This window comes from Sphaerodactylus townsendi, linkage group LG10 (genome assembly GCF_021028975.2).
Source record: "Sphaerodactylus townsendi isolate TG3544 linkage group LG10, MPM_Stown_v2.3, whole genome shotgun sequence".
Taxonomy (NCBI): domain Eukaryota; kingdom Metazoa; phylum Chordata; class Lepidosauria; order Squamata; family Sphaerodactylidae; genus Sphaerodactylus; species Sphaerodactylus townsendi.
In genome coordinates, this window is record NC_059434.1 from 48,985,086 (window position 1) to 49,009,582 (window position 24,497).

Genomic DNA, 24,497 nt, shown 5'->3' on the forward strand with positions numbered 1-24,497 from the left:
TGAACAGCTCAGCTTGGTCTCTGGAGAATCATCTTGGACTTCATCAGAAACAGATCACCAAAAACAACATCAGCATTTGACCAACAGGCAACACCAGGCTCACAAAGGGCAACCAGACATAGAACCATGGAAAGGGCCAGAAAGTCCAACCCCCTGCTCAATAAAACATCAGATGCCAAATTTAACCACCCCAAGTCATCAGCTAAAGCATCAGATGGTCAAGGCAGAAGGAAAAGAATCACCAGATTTTTTTTAAAAAAGGTGAGGGCAATACATTACAAAGTTGCCTGATGTATAACCTCACAATGAGCAAAGTTACCCATTAAATAGAGTGCCACATAACACCTTCTAACATTAGTAACAATGTTAAAGCAAAATATAAAATTGTATAAAGCAGACCTTACAAAAATAAATGCTCCACATACTTGGAAATTAACATGTTGTAATAGAGTTATAATTGTTTTCAAAGGAAATCTATTCAGTATGAATAACACGTTTGACTCAAATCAACTATTTAAACTACCCTTTTGGAGGGGGGACTGAAATAATTAAAAGTTATGGATTTAAAATCATTACTACACAGATATGTCCTATACCAATTTCACATGGACCACTTCCCTTCTACCAAGCTAACTGTCATGTCCAGAAAGTATAAGATGCAATGCAGTTTATGCAAGGAGACAGGAAGTGATGAATTTGATCCTAACTCCCTGGGGAAAAGGGGTGGGGATCACCCAACACAACACAAGATGGCCTCTGGCAGAACAAAGTTTTTACATTCTCACTTTTGCCATGATTTACTTGTATTACCTGTATTGGTCTTCAGGGAACGGAAAGCATGCTCCTTATTTTACAAACTAGCAGCAAGACCACCAAGGACTCAGCAGCCAACCTTATGGAGGGCTAAGCTTTAGGAATATATGCAATATATTCTGCTTTTCAATATACTATTTTACAGCAAGCTATAAAAGTATCTTACCATCATTTAATTCCATCTCTTCCACATAGCAAAACAGTATCTTACAGCCCATTTCCAAAAAATATTATATGTGGGGGAATTAGGCACCTACTTTGCTTCCTATACAATTCAAATACGGATTACAACCACAAGATATCTCACACAGAAATACTAGGGGAAGGGTTACTTCTTAAAAGCACAGCTTCTGTAAATGTGTCCCATTACCCACCCCAAGTCAGAATGGATATGCTAAATAATCATCTCACCCAACAGCATCCCGCACATGGGGCTGCAGGAAGATAGTTGGGGATAATTAGGAAAGGAATTGATAATAAAACTGCAAAGATTGTCATGCCCTTATATAAAGCAGTGGTGCGACTGCACTTGGAGTTCGGTGTTCAGTTCTGGTCGCCACATCTCAAAAAGGATATCGAAGCAGTGGCAAAGCTACAAGGGGAAGGGGAGTGCGCCGGGCATTGGGCACACGCCTGGGGGGCGCAGAAAATCACCCCCCAGGCCCCTGTCCCTTTCCCCCTCTGCGGTGCCCCCCTTCCCCCACTTACATTAGTTCTTTTCCTTTTTGAGAACTTTTCCAGGCTGCAAAAGGCCTGTTCACAGTAAAGATGCCCTGAGGAACTACAGTTCCCAGGACACCTTGGGGCTCACAAGGTCTCCTGGGAAGTATAATTCCCATCAGGCCGTTTTTACTGAGAACAGGCCTTTTGCAGCCTGAAAAAGTTCTCAAAAAAGAAAGGAACTAAAGTAAGTGTGGGAAGGGGGGGGGCGCCGTGGGGAGGGGGAGAGGTGGAAAATATAAAATGCGCACCAGGCGCAGTTTGGCCCAGATACGCCGCTGTATCGAAGAGATAGAAAAAGGGCAGAGAAGGGCAACGAGGGTGATTGAGGGATTGGAGCACCTTCCTTATGAGGAGAGGCTGCAACATTTGGGACTGTTTAGTTTGGAGAGGAGATGTCTGAGGGGGATATGATTGAAGTCTATAAAATTATGCATGGGGTAGAAAATGTTGACAGAGAGAAATGTTTCTCTTTCTCACAATACTAAAACCAGGGGGCACACATTTAAAATGCTGGGGGGAAGAATTTGGACTAATTAAAGGAAAGATTTCTTCATGCAACGTGGGATTGGTGTTTGGAATATGATGCCTCAGGAGGTGGTGATGGCCACTAACCTGGATAGCTTTAAAAGGTGCTTGGACAGATTTATGGAGAAGTCGATGTATGGCTACCAATCTTGATCCTCCTTGATCTGAGATTGCAAATACCTTAGCAGACTAGGTGATCGGGAGCAGCAGCAGCAGGCCATTGCTTTCACATCCTGCATGGGAGCTCCCAAAAGGTATCTGGTGGGACACTGCAAGTAGCAGAGTGCTGGACTAGATGGACTCAGGTCTAATCCAGCAGGCTCTTTCTTATGTTCTTATAGTTGTTGTATTCCATAAATCCTCAAACACAGACAAACATCTACCATTTGTGGTAGAAGGTAATGAGCATGTGTGAATCAATGGAACTCCACTCCATTCATTGTTCCAATCACACTCATGACTCCTTCCTTGCAGGATCAGAGCCTGGCCAAGAAGATGGTAGCTGAAGATACAGATCATGCGCAATTCCTTATCTGGAAACACCAAGTGCCATCCTAGCAGAATAGATTGACCATAGTTATGACTATTTTTAAACATGACTCTTGACACTTCTTCCAAAGCAAGCTATAAATATGATTGAGTTCAGTGCTGTGAATGTCTGTAATTTGTAGATTATAGCAATTATGTGTTGTGTGTGGCTATCTTGCTATTTGTTTCTGTTGTGACGCGGAGTCTGGATACACTGTGAAGATGTGTTCTCTAGCTTTTACAGGATTTCAGGGTTTTTAAAAAGATGCTATGAGTCAGATACTTTCTTTGTTAGAGTCTGAGATTATATTATCCAATTAGCAGTATTAAATTAGAGAACTTGGTGACACTTCTGATTCGAAAAAAACTTAAAGCACCTCCATACTTCTGAGGTTCTGCCAATACATTCCATTTTCTTTTCTGCTACTTTTACTTTCTGCAATATATTATTTCCTGTATTACTCTGTACACAATCTATTCTTATCAGTTGGAAGTACAAACAACAATTAACACAAATCTACAGATGGCACACTACTCCCTTTTCACTAAATAAGTGCACCCTTTTGAGAAAAAAAAAAAGCTTGTATACTTCTAGCAAGTGAAGCAGCTTAGCAGCCCATGAAGATAAACCCTTCATGAAAAGCATGTTACTGGCATAAACCAGCCAAATTCTTCTTTGTTAGATTGACCCTAGTTTTTATCCCAACTAGATTTCTATCCCGTTTGACAGCCATCTTTCACATCAAATATGATGTTTTAGGGCTTTCTAAACAGCTGCTTTAAATGTTAGCCATCTAAGAAGTATCACATTTCCTTCAAACACTTGGGACATCACACAAATATTCTGAGCACAATCTCAAGCACTATACTTTATCCACTTTATAGTTTCACTGTAACACTGTACAACATCTACAATATTAATGGAGGGCTTTGGGGCACTTACTGCTTGCCTCCAGGCTGTTTGCTTCGTGGCGGAGCCCCCCCCCCCCCCCCCCCATGTGGTTTTCTGTTTACTCAAGAGATTGGACTGGATTTCTCACACAATTCTCAGGTCCATTTGGGGAAGACTAGCTGATCCATAACACCACCTTTTATTTGCAAGAAGGACAACTCTAACAACCATCAGCATTACCTTATGGAGAACTAGGAACTGAAACCAAGAATGTCACCCAGGAGGACCGAACTAAATCTCACAGATAATAGGGGAGGAGCAGAGTCCTTTTGTGATACACTATTGCATTTTAAAAGGGCCCTTTTCTTCTTAGCTAAAGTATTCCTGCCAGTTCAACAGGGGCAAAAGTTTAAATCCTTCATGTCTTGCTGTTTTCCTAAAAACTCCCACCTCCTTCCTCTCCCCCCCCCACCCGCCATCTGATAATTCAATAGACCAGTCCATTGCTCCAAGTTAGAACTGCAGTGTTAAACACACACACACCGCTTCTGATAATTTGGAAATGGTGGCCAGAAGAGCCCATTTGGGGAGGTTTCCTGCCCTCTTTTTTTCCTGCCATCTGATTGCTCAATAGGCCAGTCCTTTGCTCTAACATTAATCATGCAACTTTTTTTTAAAAAAAGTACAAACAACAAAGTCGTTCTGATTGTCCGTAAATGGTGGCCAGGAGAGCAAGAAAAATGTTTGTTGAGCGAGCTGGGGAAGACAGGAAGGAGCAACAAAACCCGGATAAAGAATTATGCTTCCTGTTTAGCTGTTTTGCTTTGTGGGGAAAAGTGAAGCAACAGGAAAGGTCATGTTTTGCCAGCATTTTGAAACAGCACAGCTTCTCTGCTGTGCCCCGTGGTGGCTTCAGAAAGGGCAAAGAAAAAATTCCTAATTTTATTTACTTATTGAATTTTTAGAATGCCCTTCCTCTTGCAGGCCTTGGGGTGGTGTACAAGACAGAAGTTTCAAATATCCAAAGTAGGCAGGTAATCTAGGCACAAATCATAATTAAACTAGGGAAGGGAAGGAACAAGGGAATGGATAAAGTAAAAGGAAGGGGGAAGGGAGGCCAGCTCTGTTGGAAATAACCATCGCTGTCGTCAGCCATAGGTCTGGTGGAACAGCTCTGTCTTACAGGCCCTGCGAAACTGCAGCAAGTCCTGGAGGGCCCTGGTCTCATTGGACAGAGCATTCCACCTGGCAGAGGCCAGAGCTGAGAACTCTCTGGCCCTGTTTGAGGACAATGGGACACTTTTTGGGCCAGGGACCACCAATAAGTTATTATTCATAGAGCATAACACTCTTTTGAGTGTGTATTGGGAGAGGCGGTCCTGCAAAAGAAAGTCTACAGCGAAGGAAAGGTAAGCTGACTGCAAGGCAGAACACAAATGCGTAAATGGCTGGCGATAACCCATAAAAATGCAGCTGTCAAATCAAGTACAATAGTGGGCAAAAGCCCCTTGTGCTTACCTTGTCCTTGCTCACTGACAGAAGATAGAGGACAATGAATAAAATGAAAACCCTTTTAGACTACTGCGTTCATCCCCTCTGTCTTTCACTATTCAAAAATTATCTGTATGGGATCAAAGAGAAAGGGACCATCTGAATACCAAGCAGATGCTGTACCACTGAATGACGGCCCCTCCACTCTGTACTGCACCCCTATTATGGATAGTCTGTGCTAGAGAATGTTGGAAGATCTAATTAGAACGGCAACCACCTCCTGAATCTCCAGTTGGCATTAAAGGGTGTAAGAAATTCAAGGGAGCCACCAATCTTATCTCACCATTTGATGCCAACGATCACAGATTTGATGATTCAGCTGATGGAAGAAGAGTCTTATCAAGTTAATTTTGATATATTCCAATGTATCACAACTTTGCCCTTTTCTGACCCATCTGCGATAGGACACAATTGATTATTCTAAGAAAAGGAACACTTGGAATTTTTAAAAAAAGAATAATTACACTGTGGACTGCTAATCTGACCGTTAGTACAGTTCAAATGTGGTCATTATAGATGAAATAATTTACAGGGCATTTCTACTTATTTTACTTTGCAAAATCTATAACCTAGATTTCTTCCCTCACAAGGATCACCAAAGCAGCTAACAAATTAGAACATAATAATAAAACCATATTTTAAAACCATTAAAATCACACTCCCTAAAAATTAAAACATTTAAATACAGCTAAGATATGCTCAAAAACATAAAAACAGCAATTAAAGCATTGGTTAGGATTAGGAGAGATCATTGAAGGAAGGCAAAAAAAAAGTGTCTTTCATCCTCTGGCAGAAGATGGCAACAGAAGGGAACAGACTAATCTCCCAGGGGAAATGGTTCCAGAGCTTCAGAACCACAACTGAGAAGGTCCTCTCCCAAGATGCCATTGGACTAATCCCACAAGGCAGGAACCTGAAGCACACTCTCCAAAGATGACCATAGTGGTTGGGAAGGTTCATAAGGGACTAGGCAGTCCTTTGGGCATCTTGACTCCCAACTGTATATGGCTTTTCTAAGGTCCTGGATCAGAGGAACTTCCTGGCAGAAAGGCTTGCTACTCAAACGAAGAGTTCAACCTTTATTAATGTATTGTTGAAGGCTTTCACAGCCAGATTCAACTGGTTGTGGTGGGTTTTCCGGGCTGTGTGGCTGTGGTCTGGTTTCGCGTGCATGCGAAACATTAGGAACAAGATCTACCAGACCATGGCCACACAGCCCGGAAAACGCACCACAACCAAACCTATCTTTGTTTACTACATTTAATGGTTTCTATTTTCAATTAGTATTTCATTTTCTGCTTCCCAGATGGTAAACCCCAAGATATATGTATTCAGAAAACATACCACGCAACAATATGCAGCTCCTTTATTGACTATATTAACAATTCTGCTTAACAAAAACTAAGGCGCTCACACTTTTTATCAATATGCAACAAGTATTGTATGATACACTAACAACTTATAAGTGTTACATTCTTAAAACAGTAAATTAAGCTTATGCTAAAAAATCTTCTTTTGGTTCCCTCAAAAAAAAAAAAAACCCCAGTGGGGAAACTCATCCATATTACACCTTCAAAATTTCCTCTGTTTTTAAACAAGACACCCCCACCCCCAATTTAATGCACTGGCAAGAAAACCTACATATCCGTAGTCACTGAAGAACTGAGAGCCATGAGAGATTGCTGTTTTGCTTCTCCTCAGAGATCCAGCACAACTCCCCACAGTGACTGGTCCAAACACCTGTTTTCTACAGGAAGTTTTACGCACTGGGTGGGTGTGTTAACATACACAAAAGCAGGATAGCAGGCTTTGCTGTCTATATTTAGATCTGCCTGGTCAGCTGTAATTGCATAATTTCATCAGGATCTTCTGCAACGGAAATACATCCATATTCATCACAGGCATTAAAGGAAACATCTTTACAAGCCATATCCTTTTACAAACCAACACATGGTCCCATGCCACTCTCCCAATTGTTGAATTCCCCCTTTAGGAAGGGCAGGGAATTTTATTTTGTTATCAATTGCAAAGTCATTTCCCTTTACAGTTCACAGTACAAGGGAAGGTGGAGCTTCCTTCACAGGTGAGCAGGGAGAGGAGAAAAGTCCCCCCACAGGTACAAATGAAGGATTATGTTGTCTTTCTAGGTCTAGATCCGTGGTGGCGAACCTATGGCACTCCAGATGTTCATGGACTACAATTCCCATCAGCCAATTGGCCATGCTGGCAGGGGCTGATGGGAATTGTAGTCCATAACATCTGGAGTGCCAAAGGTTTGCCACCACTGGTCTAGATGAAGCAAGGACTACATTTGTTCGACATCCACCACCATCCTCACAACAGCTGTGGGGAAGGGGCAGGAGCTTGCCTCAGCTCTCCCTCCAGCGCCTCAGCATCCCACAAGTTCTTCATAAGACACACAGCTGTTTCAGGATGGTTCGGGCATCTTTTCTATGTGGAAACCAGCTGGAATTCATGGTGACCTTTTCTAGCAGAACCATCTCCAATGGAAGCTTGCCTATTTTCCTTCATAGCTGTTGGTTATGAGTGTTCCTGCCCAAGCTGATTTTCCCTTCAAGGAAATACTACAGTCTCTTCATTCCCTTCCCTACCACAACAGCTGTGCACCAATGTAAATATTCTTCCTCATGAAGCACATGACTGTCATAGGGAAGGTTATGAATACAGGCTAAGCTGAATGAGGTAAAAGATTAAAAGAATGTTGAGGGGGCTGGCCTAGAAACAGACACGGATACAGTAGAAGCTACAATAACAGGGAAAGGAGTGGATAGAAGAAGAAGAGTTTGGATTTATATCCCCCTTTCTTTCCTGTAGAAGACTCAAAGGGGCTTGCAATCTCCTTGCCCTTCCCCCCTCACAACAAACACCCTGTGAGGTAGGTGGGGCTGAGAGAGCTCCGAAAAGCTGTGACTAGCCCAAGGTCACCCAGCTGGCGTGTGTCGGAGTGCACAGGCTAATCTGAATTCCCCAGGTAAGCCTCCACAGCTCAGGCGGCAGAGCGGGGAATCAACCCCGGTTCCTCCAGATTAGAATGCACCTGCTCTTAACCACTGCTGCCACTACTGCTTGAAATAACATGGGGATAATGTTATTTCAAGCAACAATTTGTACTCTCTCATACCACATTTTTAGTGTACATTTGGCTAAGGCATAATTGTGATTAACTCAACCATTTGTGATGTTCACTTTGCATTTTGGGGCCAAAATCTACCATAATCTAAATAACCCATTTATTCATATTTGAACTTCTTAAGCAATTATCCGTCTCTGTTCCAAGATGTCGACCAGCCTAAAAAACAGCAACACAAGTTTCACAGCTCTGTGGTAAATAAAGGTACAAAGATCATCTAAAAATCAAGATCCATATTTGTTTGCATCCAACAGAAATAAGTTAATATATCCTTAGCACTCTTATTCAGTACAAAGAATAGTGTTACATTAAGTTTTCATTTAAAATAGCAACAATTAAGTCATATTTCAAGAGACTGAAACAAGTACAAATACACAGATGCAACATGTGGTATCTGCCTCTTTAAAGAAACAGGCATTCCCAAAGTGGGATTGCTGATCTAATATTTAGACAGGTTCTTCAGATTTACCAGGATGTTGTAAAGAACTTTTGCTGCTTTTCTTTAACTCTTTGTGGCTTTGTGTAGGACTGTTTTTAGACATAGCTGTAGTCTGGCTGGGGAATTAAAGTAGGGAATGCTGATTTTGTTACCAAATGTTGACTAGACCTGAGAACTTTCATCATATTCCCAGGAACCAGAGGAGATGATGAAACGTGCAGACCAGCTTGGCACAGAAACAAGAACAAATGTCATAGGTTCATTGTCCTAAGCACTGAGGCACTTGGGATTTTTCTAGCACTGATGTGAGAACCGCGTTTGCTAACATTTAATGGGGAAAATATTACCCTTTGACTTTGGGCAATTTTGGTGGAGGGGAACACTAAAATGGGGAACAAAGTTGTTCACATAAAGGGAAGGAAATGTACCGGGCAAGAGACTGTACTGCAGATCATATGGCACATATCATATGATCTGGAGGGAAACAAGAAGGATGGTGGGAGGAAGAGTTACCAGCAAGGAGGGAACTGAATACACAGAACAACCTACAGACCAGAGTTAGAAGGGATTCTGAAGCAGAAGTCATCTGAGACAAGGGCTGCAAACATTACCCCCCACAAAAAAGGGAGAAAGATGAGAACCTTCTAGATTACTCACAAGGATATTGTTTGTCCCATACTGTTTCTCTGAGTACAACTGAGCTGTAACTATATGATCCCTGGGAAGAAACTGGAAACATGCTGCTTATAGAGGGAAAATGGTTGTTTTTGATAGCAGAAGTCTGACCCCCAAGACAGAATAAGTTAGACAGCAATACACCATACAAGTTGGCACTGGACTCAACCCTGCCGTGACTTGTACTCCGTCAAAACTATATTAGCATAGAGACTGAATGTATTTTGCCCATATAATTAACAAAGTATTTGTATACATTTAAACCAAGTAGTCTCCACGGCAAAATGTCATTTTGCTTTGTAGTTATTCCATGACTAAAAGGAAAGAGATACAGCAAGAATGATCTACAATGTTTAGACTCAATTTCTAGGTGGGAAATGTTTTGTCCCAGGAATGTAGAAAGCTGTTAAATGCTTGACTGTTCACATGTACAAGCTGGGTTTCTCTGAAGCAGAGTAGGTTAACTTTACTTCATAAAACACACAAAGAATTATTTTGGTCTGTTTCAAAGTTTTCCAATTGCATTTTGGAAACCTAAGCTTCCCTTTAGTGAACACAGAACATGGAAGCAAGCTCAAACTTGTGCAGTCTACTTCCCATTAATCAAATTTGCAATACAAGTCCTCCAACTTAAATTTTACAGCACTTGCTGAACTTGAAGAACAGTTTCTCCATATGCTATCCGTTGGAAAAAAACTGGAAGACAGACACAAAAACCTAGTTTTCAGTTAGTAGTAAAGACTTCTTCCTTTAATATACAGCTGCTACAAAGACAACAATCTTATGGCATGCTTCAGATTCAACCAGAAAACTGAACATTTATAAAGTAGACTTCTGGATCACACATAAGTAAGTTTCAATAATAGATTGGTGCACTACTGAGTACAATGGAGAAACTCAAAACCTCACACCCAGTTTCATATTTGAGACCACCCCTAGGTCATCTGAACTACTCAATGTATGCATCAATAGTCTACTATTCAAACTGCACAGGTTTAAAGTCAGTCTTTTACCTTGCATACTTCAAATGTTTGTAGTTCTGAAACTTAGCAGATTCAAGTCAATGCTTAATCCAGTGCATCAATATTGAACCCAACAAACAAGGCCTTACAACACCATAAAAAAAAACATGTAGGAGGAGTGTTCAGCCGTCAGGCAACCAGTAAGAACACCACTGTATTCACTCTTCTGCATATGCTCAGTATACGAAGGAACAGTCAGGATTTTCTCTGTTGGAGACATTAGTCCAAATGTATTTACAGATTTATAAAGTCCAGATGCCATTCAAGATATAGTATTTTCTACACACCAGAGGATGTAACTGCAGGTGTTTTAACACCAAGATGCTATTTACAGTGGTATTCTAGGTGCAACCCACCCTGAACAGGAAGAAGCAGAAAAAGAGATTGGATTTATATTCCAACTTTCTCTCCTGTGAGGAATATGCAAGTGGCTTACAAAACCTTCCCTTCCTCTTACCACAACAGACATCTTGTGAGGCAGGTGGGGCTGAGAGGGTTCTGAGAGAACTGTGACTAGCCCAAGGTCACCCAGCAGGCTTCATGTGTTGGAGCAGTTCATGTGAAGGAATGGGGAATCAAACCTGGTTCTCCAGATTAGTGTCTGCCACACTTAACCACTGTCCCCAGATCACAAGGACTGCCAACCATTATTTCTTCCAGTCTTGACTATATGTAGCTTTTATGTAACAACATCCAAACCACATTATTCTAGGAATCCAGAGAAATGTATGCAAAGATTTTGTTTGTTACTCAGGGTATTACAACATGAACGTTATGTTCTCGGAGGGTATACAGAATTGGATCACTGTGTTAAATTCACAGGGTTTGGGTCATATGTACAATCTGTTCACCAGGCTCAGAGACACTGATTCTGGCAGTTTATCCAAATAGAGAGAACACTGACTAGCTAGAACCTCCATACTGTCACCAAGACCCCTCCCTACAGCATCTGTCATCTAAAAGGGGAGCAGCCAGCTGTACAATTATTAATTTTTAAAAAACTCATAAGCAAAACAGACAGCATACCTGAAGTATGGGAGGAGGGACAGAGCCAAAGGTCTAAATTAGGGTTGAACTGGAAGTATGGCTATAACTAGAAGTGTAAAGACAGGCCTAGGCATCCACTGAATGATAACTACATTCACTTCTGCTCCAAAGTAAATTTGTTAGCATCTTCATTTGTACCCTTTCACAGAACATGAGCAAAACAGAGAAGTGCTATTTAGCCTTGGGAAAGTCAAAGTACACACTGAAATGGATTTTTGTATTTAATATCCAACCATACTTTTATCTACTGGTTTGTGCCAAGTTTGAATAGCAAGCTAATTATGCAGCTATATGTTACCAATAAGTCAACTGAGGCTTCTCAAAAATGGTCTCTGGCAAGGTTTGTTGTCAGCCCCCATCAGCACCATGCATTCCTGGACAAGAATATATTCAGACTGAATATAAATTTGCATCAGAAGTGTGAGCACTGAGGTTTTCTTAATAGAGCCTTACGTTCAGTTCATCAATACTTCGAGGTTGTACCTCCCTTATTCAACTGAATCTTTTTCACAGAAAATCTATTGTAAAAAATTCCAAGTGTGATTAATCATAAGCTGTAACATTCATTTTCCTGCTATGGACCTAGAATTAAGTTTATGAAAATTCCTTCTTAGTGCATGTTTCACAATATGCCTTGGATTCCACCAGCAGGTAGACAGCATCTTCTGAAAAGAAGATTGATTAGACAGCTTTTTTATTCCTTTCAACTCAGCAGTCGATCTGGAGCAACATTTGGGCATGTACTTACTAGAAAGGCTACTTGATGATCATTTCATAAATGAAGATTTGTCACCACTGATCAATGTTATAGCTCACCCTTCAGCATGGTTACTTTCTGCTTCAGTCCAAGTTGAAAGGCACGTACCACAATTAAACTGAACTTACAGGCCCTGAACATTCCAGTAACACTTTACCTATCAAGCTAACCCCTTTCTGCTCAGTTAATCTAGAAGAAATAGAAGAGTTTGGATTTACATCCTGTCTTTCTCTCTTGTAAGGAGTCTCAAAGTGGCTAACAAACTCCTTCCCTTCCTCTTCTCATAACAGACACATAGTGGGTCCAACACGGTCGCAATGCAGGCCGACTTGCTTAACAGAAAGCCTGAGTGCGCCCAAAATTTGCCAACATACAGATTCACATGGGAGCAGTATCTTATAGGTGTTACTACAGTTGCCAAGACGTCTGTTGCACTTGTAATGTGAATTAACTGGGAATGCTAGCCTGGTGACAATGATTTTCATTAGGAGATTAGCTATATCTGTGTCCTACCCTTACTCCAAGGAAAAATAAAACCACATTTCAACTCTATATCAACCTTGTGGGGTCAACAGCCTCCTCTTAAATATCACAACTGACAAGAGACTTGTATCGGCTTCCCCCTTCCTATTTTCTTGCTATGAGTACAAAGACCTAATGCCAATTGGCACTAAGAGTTTGGTGGTCTCCTGCAAGATCTAAGAGATCTCAAGTTTTACTTTGATTTCGGTGCACTCTGCTGTTCAATAAATGACCATTAATTAAAATAAATATATTCATCTGAATTATGATCTCAACATTCTTTACTCCTATTCACTCATTTACATTTTGAGAATTTTGATGCAAAAATTATTGATTGGAAGGACAGGCAATATTCTCCTTTAGATTTACTTTCCGCCAATCACATCGGCTTTATCCACCCAGGTAAAATATGGTGAAGTGGTTCAAACACTTGCTTTCATCATATATTTAATTATGATGACTGAACTAACAAGCTCACAGGCTGACCCCTCATGTCATCTTGATGTATCATTTTGCACTGCAGTGGTGTAAGTCAATTTGAGATCTACATCAGGTTGGAAAGGCTAGTAATGATGCTCTCTGCAGTCTCCAGGGAATCTGCATTATACACAGCCTACATTATTTATAAAGCCTAGATAGTGCCTCCATTAGCCTTGCAGGATTACACACCAAGAGATACCACTTATACTTGACAGTAGTGGCTACTGCATTGCCAACACAGCTTAATTCAAGCTTACTTACTCCCTAGGCTGATCTTACCTTCTGTTTACATACATTAAGCAGGAATGCACAGAGAGATTTGTTTAGCAATAGTCATCATCACTTAAGGTTCATGGCTTCATTCAGAGTAGGAGACAGATTTCACACATGCTATGCAAGGCACAGTTGCAAGACACAAAATGCTGCTCTAAATGCACTTCAGTTATGCTCTTTAAACTATGGCTGTACAACAAAGTGGATTTGCAACTGCATTTGATTCTTTCTGGGCTTAATTCCCTGGTGAAAAGATGCCTTAGGTCCGAAGTGCGTTTTAGTCCTTGGCCCACCATTTTCCTCAAGAACACTTCAGATGGCTTTCATATTTTTAACACTTCTGCTGCAAATAAGAGTGAGGCCCTGTCAGTTGTCGGTTTCTTGTCAGTTTCTTCAGCTCTAGGAAGAAGTTTCATCTGTCCCCTACAGATGCTGGGGGAGAGGGGTTGGATTTCTCCCTTGGAAGAAGGCATAAATGTCAGCCACTACCGAGGAGCACATTCATATAGGTTTTTTTAATTTAAAAAAAGCTCAAGGCCTTCTGTTAATTTTACTGGAGCATCCTAGGAGGGAACTATGAAAGAAATATTGGTGATGCATGCTTGGAAGGACCTGCATGATAACATTCATAGGGCAATATTGGCCACCATTCAGAGTGGGCAGGCAGGGGAAACATCTTCTCCCACCCTAGCTGGAGGGAGTGTGGCATTATTAAAAGCATAACTTGAGAATGGTGGGAATGCACATGAACTGAACTAGAGAAGCAGTGTGATAAACTATTTGTTAAAAATGCACACAACTTTGGCCATAGAGTTTTGCCACCATCAGTGTTATTTTCTAGAATCTATATTCTCTCTACCTATCAAAACACTCCTCAGAAGAGTCTGAGTCATCACAACTTCAAGGGTACATATAAAAAACACAAGCAGAGGGGAACACTGCAGAAGAGAACTGTATTTGATTACATATTGGGGGAGGGGTGAAAGGGTCAGAATAAAAGCAAGGACAAATCACTACCCTTGTAACCCAATCTAACCTTGAACTGAAGTGATCTTATCTGGGGAAGTGGCTAAAATGAATTGTAAGGCTTTTTTCAGTCTTGTGAAGACCTTGTATGCCTTGCAAACAGAGAATAAACATTTCCAAAAGCTCTTTAACCAAATCATCATGTTAAACAGAGCTACCTGTCAGTCCTCAGCAAACATCTTCTTTCTATATATCCTAGACTCCAAGTGTTTCTTCCAAAACAAGACAATAATAAACTTAGGAAAACAATTGAACAAAATGTTAAAATCTATTTTCACATAGTTTGTTACTTCCCAGAATCAACAGCAGATACTGGGAATTACGATCTTCACCTAAATAGGGACACAGGGGAAAAATGGATTCTGTTTAAGTGTTGGTTGAATAGATTTTTGTATTTCTCTGGCTGCACAGCCAGATAAACTAATGTACATTAATTTAAGAATTACTCTTCTAAGCTTTTGAACTCAGCTGTAATATTAAAAAATGACATCCCCTAGATTTGGAAATGTCTCCTGAGCTACTCAAAACAACTTGTGACCACCCCACCCAAATCAGGAAGATGCTTTTCCCACTGAAAATCTCTTTGCCATGAGATTATGCATCTTCCTTTCAGTCAAACCCCAAGTAGTGATTACTACAATGAAAACACAGAGAAAAAAATAAAATAAAATCAAGTATTCAAAAAAAATTATGGCCTCCACACTAAGCAGAAAATTTTTTTAAGCCACAATAAAAGGTCAGTTGTTTCTTCAAGCTTGAAGCCACTCCTCAAATTAAAGCAGCCATTCATATTCATACTCATACATAGCACTGAAAACTGCTAAGCCAGCTTCATCAGCTATTATCAATTAAAAGCCTAGTTTGCCATCACTCTTCCCACTAATTCCCATCAAGGGTACAAGTATGGGAGAATCAGCTATTTCAGCGGGGGAAGACTTCCACTTCTCTTTCAATAAGTCTAAAATCGTATTTCTGAAGAGCACTTACAGTCATGTTAACGGGGGGGGGGGGTGTTCTAAAGCTAGCTCACTCACACACACCCCACCCCCGCCCCCCACACAAAGAAATGAGAAAGGCCTCAGAAAAGCAACTCGGTCCTTTCCCTTCCCAACAGAAGTAAATTCGCACTGGCCATACCCTGCCAAGAGAGGGAGAGAACTGTGGCAAGTTTTTACTTGGCTTTGAACACAAAAGGAGCCAGGACCCCTGGAGACTCTCCACATCGGGAACGAGGGCTTCCCTCTGGTTATATTTTGAGGGGTGGGTGCAAAAAGACCCACTCGGCGAGAAAGGCACTGTCCCCCTCCAAAGTACTTCGCATGCACACGCACAAACTTTTTAAGGCACCTAAGCCGAAGCCACTTCTCCCTGCAAAGCTCCACTACAGCCGCCATCATGATGGGAAAAAGAAACCTCTCTCTCATTCCCCGCACACAAAGCCTCGCCTCTTGCCCGGCCCGGCTCTCCCCGCACCATCCCATAACTCTCAAGGGGGAAAGCGAGGAACTGGGGAAAGACGCACGGCGGAAAACTAAGCGCGCGTAACAGAGGAGCAAAAAAAAGGGAGAAGATCCAAAACAAGCGCGGGGGGGGGGGGGGGGGGCGAGGAGAGTTGCCGAAACTCTCTGGGAAGAGACAAAGTAAAGTTCTTACCGGTTGCAGCTTTTTGGGGGGGGGGGGGAGAGAAAGACAGCGTGCAAACGAGGAGTCCGATACGCAGCTGCTGGGCAGATTAGCAAAACCCCTTTTCCCTCCTCCTTCTCTTTGTCAGCTCCCCCTTTCCCTTCCTTTCCTTCCTCGCTATTGCAATTGCTGCCGCTGCTGCTGCTGCTGCTGCCGCCGCCAAGCAGCCGTGCGCTCTGCCGCTGCGCCTGGATTGATCTGGTCTCACTGGCGTCAGAGAGTCGGAGCCACCCAGCCTCCACTTACCCCGCTGCCAATACACAACATGCATCTACACACACTCGCTCTCCCTCTCGGCCGAGTTAGGGATCCTCTCCCAATGCCCGCCCCCGCTCGCTCCAGGAAGGTATTGCTGGCCGGGCTTGCAAAGCTGGCGGCCTCGTTTCTTTCGCTCTGCCCCTAAACCCACCCCGAGGAGGCTTTTCTCCGCCGCGGCTGGGACGGGTGAGGTTTGGAACTTGGTCAGAAACCATTTGCGAATGATCGGAACAACCCGGGGAGGCTTTCATGTTGTCGTTTCCAATTCCCTGCCGTTTTGACACGGTGTAGGCGACAGGCCATTGATTTGCAGCTCCGGAGCTGATTCCCTGCCCGTAAGATTTGTAGCAAGTTAAGAGTAAGCTCTGTTTTTGAAGGCTCGCGGAGGTCTGGTTACAGGTACCGATCATGGATATATTTATATGCCTTTTATTTGGGTAAGGGTCGGTGGATCACGACCCTGTTATATTTACATGTGGGTTTATCGATGAAGGACAAGTTTGTTCACAGTCCTTGCCACTCGAGTTGAAACGGGTGCAAGAAACACCCGTGTTACCCCAGCGTGTCTCGGAAAATTTAAGTTTTGGAAATAACATAAATCACCGCCGTGCACGTGTCGAGACAGTTGCTGACATTGGTACATTTGTGTTCAAGATGTGAATACGCTTGGTTATGACGTCCGTTTGTGTGTCCCTCCCCCATTACTTTTACAGTTTTTATGCAACCTTGTATTCGATAGGCCTTGTGTAGAAATTCAGTGATAAATTTACACATGGTGAATGTGTTGGCTTTATTAAAGCCCTTCACCAGTGGGGAAAAGATGGTAATTCGAACCCTTTGCAAAACAAAAAATGAAAACAGCAGCAGAAAGGCATCAAAATGAGATACTACAATAATAATAATCCTGAATTCAGTATATTTAAAATTGTAACACAGAATGACAACTTCTAACACTGCCAAAGCAAAATGTTCTATTTCATATCTTCAGAACATTTAACTTGTCAGTCAGTCAAATAAGGTATCCAGACAGATGGAATTTTCTATTTAAAACTAAAATGAGCCATTTTAAGATCCAAACAAAATGGGCAACTCCTCAATCGACCCAGATTCAAGGCATAAATGTCAAAAGTTGTTTTCTGGAAATGGCCTTGCCCGGTGTTTGTTGACATTGCTTAGGGCTGAAAAAGCTCATCTAACTGGATGAGAAGTCTCTAGATAATAAATTTCAGTGCCATGAGAGTCTTTTCCAAATTTGTTACAAAGGCAACAAGTGGACATTCCAAAGGAAGAGCTGTCTGCACTAAGTTTACAGATTTATCTGTCTGAAACACATTTAGTCTATATCATCCGTACGAATAATTTCAGACAGTGTAATAAAATACTATACAACTTGCATGGAAGATTGTCCTCAAAAAAACCTTAATAATTCACACATTGCTTCATATTGATGCAATCATGGAAAAGGATTCTGATACCAATATCATTAAGGACTCCATGGGCTTTACTGGACAAAGGAAGATTTCAGTCTCCTTTTGTTGTCACAGCAGGATATTCACTTCTTTTGGCAAATAGTGCAATTGTGCCGTCCTCAAACACATGCTTAAAGAGAAGGGGAATCCTAGGAAACTGACAGGAAAAAAAACACATGCTTATGGAGTCCTAAGGCCAGTCTTCAATTTGGAAATAGATCAGCACATATGGATTCAAGATGTACTTCTGATATGAGCAGGAACAGACAATCAAATGCAGATGCATTGTAAAGGGGACTATAAACAATGTCTGAAAACCATATCATCAGGGCCCATCCTTGGTGGTGGGGTGACACTTGAAAGGGAATATAAGAATTATTTTGCTAGCAAAGAGACATTGACGGCAGCATTCTGTTTACAACAATGGCCAACCAAACATCCCTGGAAAGTTCATAGGCAGGGCATAGCCATTCCCCATGTTTAATCTCCAGCAACTGGTAATCAAAAGTATACAGCCTGGGAACACGGAGGTTCCATTCTTAACTAACAATGCCAGCTTCAGCGAGAAGCTGCATCTTGGGAGCACCATTTTGAATTGCAAGTGGGGGCTCACAAGACTGAATACTCCTCCACATAGAAAGCTAAATGTCAGCAAGAAACATTCTGGTCTAGACTTTTGCCTGACATGTTAGGTTTTGATGGGTTTTTTTTAATGGAAGAAGATCCATTTTTGGAATCCGAAATGATTGCTAAAGTGGTGAATTGTGGGTAATTAGGGTCATCTGGCAGACCATTTAGACATGCTGCATACCCTTTAGCCATTCTGTCATAATTATATGGCCATTGGATTCCCCCTGAGAATGGCTGTCCTCTGTGGATCCCTTTCCAGTTCTCCCCCTTCCCTACACGACCTTCTGGCAGATCTTCTTGAAACCCCAACTTGAAGCCAGGTGGACCTCTACTAGCCACTGATTGACCTATAGCCTTCATGAATCCGGCTAATCCACTTTTAAAGTTGTCACAACATTTTCCGGCAGCAAATTCCACATTTTCACCACTTGTTTTGTAAAGAAGCATTTCCTTTGGTACATTCTGAATCTACTGCCGATCAACTTCATTGGGTATTTTGGGAGGAAAAGAATTTTTTTCTGTCATCTCTCACTACTATACACAGAATTGTCTGGGGCTGGTAAAACCCTCCTGGCGCCTACCTGCAGTTCTGAGGGCTGATCAGGAGGTTTTGGTGACATCAGGACTGGAAAACCCTCACTCTCACCCACCATTAGCACCAGGACAAGGTCAGAAAGCTGCAGCAATGCTGGTGGGACAAGAAAAACAGCATTGGAGGGCTACAGCAGTAGGGAAATAATGGAAACAGCCCAGAAAGGTAGGCAGGGAGAACCCAGGCAGATTCACCTGCTAGGCTCAACCAAGGGATGGGAGCAGTTTGGAAGTCTTACTACCCCAGAGCTGGAGTTTGATGATCGTTAAAGACCTCTATCATGTTTCCCCTTAGTTATTTCTTTTCTAAACTTAAAAGTCCCAGAATCTTCATATGGGAGACTCTTCATATTAGACAAAACGGGTGGTTCATGAAGGACATCTTCAGTTGGACTTGGAAATCACCTGGCAGCCAGTGTACAATGACTCTGTGAGATAGACTAGGCTGAGAGAAAATGATTTGCCTAATGTCCACAAGTAGTCCAACTATTTAATCATTGTATTGTCCTGATTCTTTATTCCAGAGCTAATTCCAGATGTTACAGGTTAGTTGCCACTGTCCTGGTGATCACTACAGCAGGTTACACTAAAAAGTGAGAAGAAGAAAAGGTTGAATGGCAGCTTGAGGAAAGAAAAGAGGCAGCAAGAGAAGGAAAGAGGGGGGTATGGTGTAACTGGCTCCTTCAATGTTAGTTAGAAATATTCTTTTTAGCAGAACTGTTGGATGGTATGGGACTTGCCCCATCACCAAACAGAACTCTGGGAATTCAGCGATGTGTGATTAAGACCATCCCATGTTGTTTAGTTTGTTTAGCTAGTTATTAAAATCTGTAAGACCTTTTTTCAATCTCTTCAGTGTCAGTGTACAAAACAAAAGCCACATACATAATTAAAAACAATAATAAGACAATAACAGCATATTAACCTATAAACTATTATAGCACCAACAGTTAGCAGTATTTTTAACCAATTTGGTAATCACAGAGTGGCAAAAATGGTAAAAGGATTTATTACCTTTGTCTTTCAGTAGGCGCTGTTGAGTTGAGAACATAAATTAGTGGCATTAGCAATTGTGCATACAAAACAAATAGATGGTAGTGGTAGAATCGTTTCAGATTAATCAGTCTGGAATTATACATGAACTTATGTATATGACTTAAATGCTGGAGGAAGGGGCCTTCTGACAAGACTCTCAAAGCAGAATTGAAGTTGTTAAAACTTTTAAGAGTAAATTATTAGGAGCAGAACAGGTATATTCGAGTCCAGTTGACCTTAGAGACCAACTGGATTTCCCAGATATACGTGTTCAAGAGTAAAAACTCCCTTCATCAGACAGAGGAACAGTAAGGGAAGGGAATGAGTTAACCGTCACAATGGGAGTGGTTTCAGAGAAACATAGGAAAGGGAAAGAGAAACTAAAGATGGTTTGGATTTACAGTGGAATTTCGGTTTTCGTTGGTAAGCCATCTGAAAAGTATCGATGAAAACCGAAACCGATGAAAACCGAGGCAAACTTTTCCATAGGAACCAATGTAAATCCAATTAATCCGTTCTAGGCACTCCAAAAAACATACCAAAAACACATTTTTTGGTGAATAAACATGGTGTTTAATACTGAAAACAGTAACAAACAGTAACTCTAGGACCAGCTTCAGAGCCAGTGGACCAATGTTGCACCAGAAAACTGTCCAAAGAAGTCTGTTTCTGACGCCTCTTTAAGATTTGTCTGAAATGGGGCAAGACATTGTCATTAAACAAGTTGCAGACACGGCCTGCAACAGCTTTGTCCGGGTGATTTTTCTCCACAAACCCCTGCACCTTACTGCAAATCGATGAAAACCGAGACAAATTTTTCACTGAAAAAATCGATGAATACCAAAACCGATGAAAACCGAAGGCAATGAAAACCGAGGTTCCACTGTATATGGTTGTGTTTCTAAAGCAGTTGTGTTTGAAAAAGCCCCTGGAGTTAACATTACAGGGAAACCATGTTGTCAGGACATGAAGCAGCCATGGAAGCTGGCACAGAGGCAAAGATTTCAGTTTCAGTTATGAAAAGGGAAAATCTGATTTGTTTAGAAGGAATTCTTCCTACCTGAAACCTGTTTCCTGAATACTGCACTCTACCCCTTCCTGCTGTAAATCCATCCAAACAGAAACATGTTAATTTATTTTCAGTCATGCCAAATTTCCCATTGAACTTGTCAGATTGCTAACACATTGTTCAGCTGCCTATCTTAGCGTGCACTTCTCCTATTGAGAAGGAAACAGGCAACAAGAAAAATCCAAATGGTAACAGTGAAGATAACTGGGCTACTATGTAAACTGTACGGAGGTGAATTATCTTTTGGAGTGTGCCGCAAAAGACACCAACATGAGCTCTTAGAGTAAGAATTACTGGCATTACTTCCTACACTAGTATTGCAGTTATGGTTCCTACTGGTTTTTTTATTTTGTTTGTTTTCTTCTAATCCAAGGACACTGTCAATAGATTTGTAATGCTTAATGTCATTTACTTGAGGAAAGGTAAAAGAACAGAATGAAGCAAAACATTTGAGCAACAGTTTGTTTGCTTTTAAGCAGTGCTGCTGAGAACAACCATGGATTCCCGGACAAAGATTCCAATGGCTACCCCATTTGACCCTGATCCAAACCAAATATCATAACCAAACCAATCACTGCTTACTGTGCCCTTGGGAAAGATTCAGATGGCTCCTCTTAGGGAGCCCCTACCAATAGTGGGATGGGAAATATGTATGGAAGCATTCCTTAATGAAAGAGCTAAATCAAAATGGAAACCAGTGAGTATAATTCCTTTCTCTCATGTTCCCACATCATTCCCACAGCAACGGCCAGGAGAGCAGCAACCCCTTCACGGTGCTATGAGGCAGATGAGGAGGCAGTAGAGGGCAGAGATAAAGATGTCTAGGAGGAGCTGGGAGAGAAGGAACAGTCTCCTCGGTTCATGGAATCATCCTTTCCAGAACTAGGTTTGTCAGTGTTGATAAACAAGTGCAATCTAATTTCTGTAAAGGACAGCCATTGACTCATTTTTTGCAAAAAGTGAAGTGTTGCAGTGGAGTTAGCATTGAGATTGCTTTTCCCAATTTACAGGCCAAAATAGACATAATGTCTCTTGGCAACTGTTGCAATATTGTTAAGATTTATTGAAAAAAGTAATTTTAAATTCAACAGTAAAACATTTATTGCAATCAAAACGTGCCTCTGGATTGAAATCTGGAATGAAAAACATGCATTAAAATGACAAACAGTAAAATTTAAAAAATGCCACTAAAAGCAGAACATGGGTGGTAAGTGGTTGGGGGTGGCAGAAGTGACAGGCAAGTGGCAGGAATGACAGGCAAGCAGCAGGAGTGGCGAGTGAGCAACAGAAATGGTGGGCAGGTGGCAGAAGTGGCAGGCAAGCAGTGGGGGCGGAAGGAGTGGTGGGAGAGCACCAGAAGCAGGGAGCAAGTGGCAGAAGCAGCAGGTGAGAGGTGGGGGAGTGGCAGAAGTAGCTGGTGGGTGGCAGAAGTGGTGAGTTGGCAGCAGCTGGTGGGGGGGGCAGGAGGGCAGGGACTGGCCGAATGCTTTCCCATGTGACATTTTAATGTGACACCTGGGTCATATGCCCCCTCTGTCCCCTTAGATATGCCATTACCTACCAGTGAAAGGAACATAAAGCACTACTGGTTTTATAGCTGTATTAGCATTCAGTTTGCTTGTGAGCTTAATTCAAACCTAAACAACTTGTGTCCAAGAACCTGAAGAACTCTCTCCCACATCAACATGTCAGGGCCTGGAGATAAATTAGTGAGATCCTCAAATGAGGTTCTGCAAGATTCACAGAGACCTTTTCAGTTTCTGCCTCCAGACTGTGCAATTCCCATCCTCAGATGGTGATACAACAGGCCCTCTTGACAAAATTCAAGACATTGCTGTTTCAGAAGGCATCTGTTTGGCCTTACTCAGCACTGGATGGAGAAGGGAAAGACATAGTTATTTCTGTGCTGGGTAGAGTTGCCAAATTCAAGTGGGGCCTGAAGATCTTGAAAAACGACTGATCTCCAGACTATAGAGATCAGCTATCCTGGAGAAAATGGCTGCTTTAAAGGATGGACTCTATAGCATTATACTCCACTGGCATTATGCCCTGCCTCCCCAGACTCTACCCATATATTTCCAGGAATTTCCAAATCTGGAATTGGCAACCTTAAGCATGGTAGGAAATGCCCAGGTCTGCAGTTTGTAGTCCTAACATGGAATACAGAAGATTTAATTGATTCGATGGTACTGGATACAAAACAGGTTTTCAGGGTACCCCAAATGCTGCTGGGACAAATAAAGTGTAAATCTAAAAGGCAGCAGTTAATTAAATGTCACTCCAGCTCTAATTGAAGCCTAAAGGTTCCTTGTTAAGCTGACAGCTAAAGAGAAATGTGGTGGTCCTTATGTAAACCAAGTTTGAGATTAAGGTGTTGCAGTATATAAAGAGTCAATGGAAGATCAATTGGATAATATTATCTAATAATTGGAAGGCAAATAACCCCGATAACAAAATCCTGTTTGAAGATGACAACTTCCTATAACTGAAACATCCCTCTTGTTAATGGCTAAGTTCAGTATTTCTTAAAATAGCACAAGATGTAAGAGTTACGTTAGTCCAAGGGAAAAAATTAAAAAACAAGTTATGCCATTTCATATTAAGCCCCATGTTGCATTTTGAGACTGCAGTTTGCAGACAGCTTTTTCATGGTGCAGTAATTTATTTTCCTTTCTCCCCAACCCCTTTTTTATTCATTGCCATGAACATCCAGCCTGATGAAGATTTCTGGAGAACGTAAAAAGTGACGCACTGTTTTGTAATACTTTTGCTTTTTCTAATAAAAGGTATTACACAGCTTCAGTTTTTAGAATTTTTCTACAGACCATGGCAACTTTTTACAATAATTAGGGTCATAGTGGGGGTAACCTGGAGGGGTCGCCTTTCCCTTGTATTTTTAACAGGCATATGAAAGCAAAAAAGTGACTACAAACAGCATTTATCAGTATCAGCCATCTACTGCACAATGGGTGGTTTCATTGCCCATTCAGCCAAGCCAGAATCAACACTTGATGTTTAAGAGGCTGTGAGAAGAGTAGATCAAAGATCATGAAAGTAAGGAGTGGCACTCTGTCACTAGGGAAAGAGCAGGTATCTTGTCCAGCAAGTTACCAGGGGCAGTGGTGTAGCGCCCACAGGGCTGGGGGGGCATGACACTCTGGGCAGAGCAGTGGCGGAGGTGTGGCCAGGCTGTGGTAGGGGTGTTCCGGGGCAGGGGTGGGTGATGCTCCAGCAGGGGCGCAGGGCGCGCGCACACACTGGGTGCAGTTTTCCCACGCTCCGCCTCTGACCAGGGGCTCATGAAAACATGGAAAATAAGCAGGTGGAGCTCTCTTTCT

General features: G+C 41.9%; 1 protein-coding gene and 1 long non-coding RNA gene across 4 annotated transcripts in view; one reads left to right on the forward strand and one right to left on the reverse strand.

The window, feature by feature from the left end:
• The window catches only part of SMAD1 (SMAD family member 1), a 45,574-nt gene extending 29,184 nt beyond the window's left edge, over positions 1–16,390 (reverse strand). For 2 of the 3 annotated variants that reach the window (XM_048509572.1, XM_048509570.1), the window contains exon 1: positions 16,078–16,347. The gene's annotated coding sequence lies outside the window, so the exon portion shown is untranslated. The other variant, XM_048509571.1, reaches the window with a different exon arrangement.
• Positions 16,391–21,892: 5,502 nt separating this feature from the next.
• Positions 21,893–23,956, forward strand: LOC125440042. The gene is made up of 2 exons (XR_007245624.1): positions 21,893–22,045; positions 23,873–23,956. It is a non-coding gene; the product is annotated as an uncharacterized LOC125440042 (long non-coding RNA).
• The last annotated feature ends 541 nt before the right edge of the window (positions 23,957–24,497 follow it).